Here is a 3,721-nt window from a genome sequence, read left to right on the forward strand (position 1 = left end):
CGACTGGAAAGTAATCCAAGCATAACTGATCGATTACTCAAAAATGGTCAAGTCAAGTGTCTCAAATACATACACCTCAGCTTTACATAGGAAGACTGAAAAACATCAATGAACGATAAATATAAACATCTCATAGAGTATACCATCACATTATCATGGTTGGGTTTACAAAGAATCAAGATCAAAAGACATCACAATCATAACCCTCAAGCCTCTGGTAACAACCTAAGATTGGTCAACAATCTAGTTAACCCAAACCCAAAACAAGAAGCATAGAGAAAACACAATGCAAGCACATGTTTTGGTTTATTAAAATTACATAGTTGAATTAAATGTGGGTTCCAATTTTATTTCCTGATTAGTTTTTACTTGTCTAGGATTCTTTGTTTAATCTATAGGTCAACCCACTTATCCCCTCGATCGAATTATCCCCCCATTATTCCAAAACATTTTTCTAAAATAATCAAAAGATAATTATTTTAAATCATTGAACCAGTTCCCATAGAACCATTCGCATTATTATACTAGAATCAATGTTCCTAATAAAATAGAACTCCCTTAAGTCCAAGACACATTTCCTATAATTCAAAAAACTAGAATAATACTTATTAACCTTTAAAAAAATAATCTACAATTCGTCTAAGAATTGGAATAATCGTATCAAGTAAAACTTCATTGCATAATTTAATTAATTCTATAATTAATTTAATTAATTCTATAATTAATTAAATTAATTACGCACTACATTAACAACTCAATGAATATAAGTTGATTAATCATTAACAATAATTTCATAAATTAAAAATCAACTATAATCATTTCCATTAATATGATAATCGATCAATTCTCTAAAATGTTCTAAAGACAAGTTATTTATTCAACTCATTAGAATATTTAGGTATTTCCAATCCAACGATAATTTATAACAATTCTACAATTTTCATTTAACTAAGTACACCATTAATTAAATCTAGCCAAACTAATTTAAAACCAATTTTAATTAATGAATATCCACTAAACACTCATATTAATAGCTCAACAATTTATAAAACATCCTCGTAATTTACTAAACATCCCCACATCTCTAAAATTAATTCTAATATCTTACCTACAACTACCTTGTTAATGATTCTTATAAATTAATAAAAAATTATATAATAATTATTAATTATAAATGATTAGTCAATATGTAGTGCCTACCCTCATTTACATCTTTTCTGGAAATTGTTGCTATTATTATCAGACTATGTTAGACTAGCCTTATGATGATGGATTAGTGGTATTGTTTTGAGATTATCAGACATTATGTTATGGATTCAGTTGGTATATGATGAGATCTTTTGGACTTTACATTTCATGTATGTATGATGATCATTACATTGCTTCAGTTATTGATGATGATTAGTTAGAAGGTTTACTATCTCATGTGTTTTATTATGGATACTTACCCCATACTTGCATGTGTATGGTGTGCGTGTTTTCTTATTGTATGACATTTTTGATGTGGTTAAGGAAGGGAGTCGTAGTCACCTGCTTAGTCACGATCTACATGATGCACCACTTCCTGCCATTGTCTCTTTAGCTTAGCATTATATATATATTGTATGTACATGCATGGTTTTTCTGCAAGTTGCAGGTACCGGGTATCGACTTCCCTAAATTGCCAAGATGAGCATACCCTATTATACTATCTCAATGATAAGAGAAGGGAGATAAATTCTCAAGTCCAAATCCCAAACCCTTAAACCATTTGTCCTAGTAAGGTAAGACAAGTATCTGGATATTTTACCCACCGAATGTGTCAGATGACATATTTCGTGATTTTTAACCCTTTAGACTGATTTTGTGTGAATTGCTCTATGATGGGTTTTCATATTTTATTTTGGAGGTCTATGGTGAATTTTCTATTAATTAAGTCTTAATAAATAGATTTAATTAATACATTAATTATTTGAGAAAATTAATATAAAATATCATGGTTTTTGATATTTTGATTATAATTAATTAAATGAGAATTAATTGAGGAAAAGAAATTAAACTTAAAAAAATTAGAAATTAAAAATTAATAATTATTATAAAATAATAATAAAGTAATAAATAAATAATAATAATAATAAAAGTTATAAAAATTAAAATGAAAGTTATAAAAATTTTAATAGAAATTATATAAAAAGTAAATTGGAGTTATAAGCTTGTCTAGGAGTTAACGCACCTTTCTATTTCTCATATGTCAACAACATGGGGGTTAGTGCATCAATTAAGCACATGGTGTCTACAACCTTATGACTTATCTAGAAGGTTGGAAAAGACACATGCTTAGTTGGTGACACCTTCTAGCTGTTTCTAGAGACATTCTAGGTGTTCCTGAGAGCTCTTTATATTCAGGCATTCCTAGAAGCTTAGACATAGCATTTAGAGAGCATTTGGAGCATTGAAGGACTCGGGAACTCTGAAGAAGGGAGGAGCTTGCTCTACGAGTTTTATGAGAAAGAGCGAATTAGCATCAGAATCCATGTAGATTCTTGTGATTTTACTTATGCTATTTCCACATCTTGCATTCCCTATCTTCTCCGTGTCTTTCATATGTTTTTTGAGGATTTTTCTATTTAATTGTATGCATTCTCAATATGGGTAGTTAAATTTATTTGAGAATCTTATAAGCATAGATTTGAAAAAAACATGGGGCTAGGGTTTAAATTGTAGCCAAGCCATTAGATAAATTATTGGATAAATTTGAGATCAAAAGTTTATAGGAAAAATTTGAAATGAGAATTTTTATATTTTTGAATCTGCATACACACACACACACACACACACACACACACACACACACACACACATATATATATATACACACACACAATTATATATATATATATATATATATATGTATGTATGTATACATGTTTATATGCTGAGATATTTGATAAAACTCTGCGTGTATATATGTATACACACACACACACACACATATATATATACATATATACCTTTATATATATATATATATACGTATATATTTATTTAATTAAAAATTGAATGATATCGTACCATGATTGATTGAATACATTTTAAAAATGTTATTCAAGAAAATTTTTATTAAAAATTGAAATTGCATATAATAACCGATGAATGAAATCGCTTATGTGATTTTTTTTAAAAATGAAATATGTATAAGTGGGGGGGGGGGGGACGAGACTCGCGCCCCCATACCCACTGCGATCACAGTGTACCTGCTATTGCAAATACCGCGATGGCAGGGGTACACAGTATCCACTGACATCGTGAGCCCTACGACCGCGGGGTCCTGCGTACCGCTGGTGGTACTTATTAATATGTATGCAGTTGTATAACAATCGTTCATGTCATATATGAAATCGAATTTTCATTGTTAATAAATTTTCATATGTTATATTGTATCAATCGAAATTATTGTAATTCGATTTTATAAAATGCAATAATAATAATTATTTATATATTTATATTTATATTTATTTATTTATTTTTATATATATATATATATATATATATATATATATATATATATATATATATATATATATATATATATATATGTGGTATGTAAATATGTTATTAATAAATTTGAATTGATAAAGATTTATATCAAAGGTTCATTTTTATAATGGTGAACTCTTTAATAATTTTCAACTATTAAGATTTAATTATTTTAAATTATTAAATAAAGTATATAAAATTTAAT

This window comes from Cupressus sempervirens, chromosome 4, assembly GCF_028749045.1.
Source record: "Cupressus sempervirens isolate cs-2001-9-10 chromosome 4, ASM2874904v1, whole genome shotgun sequence".
Lineage (NCBI taxonomy): Eukaryota > Viridiplantae > Streptophyta > Pinopsida > Cupressales > Cupressaceae > Cupressus > Cupressus sempervirens.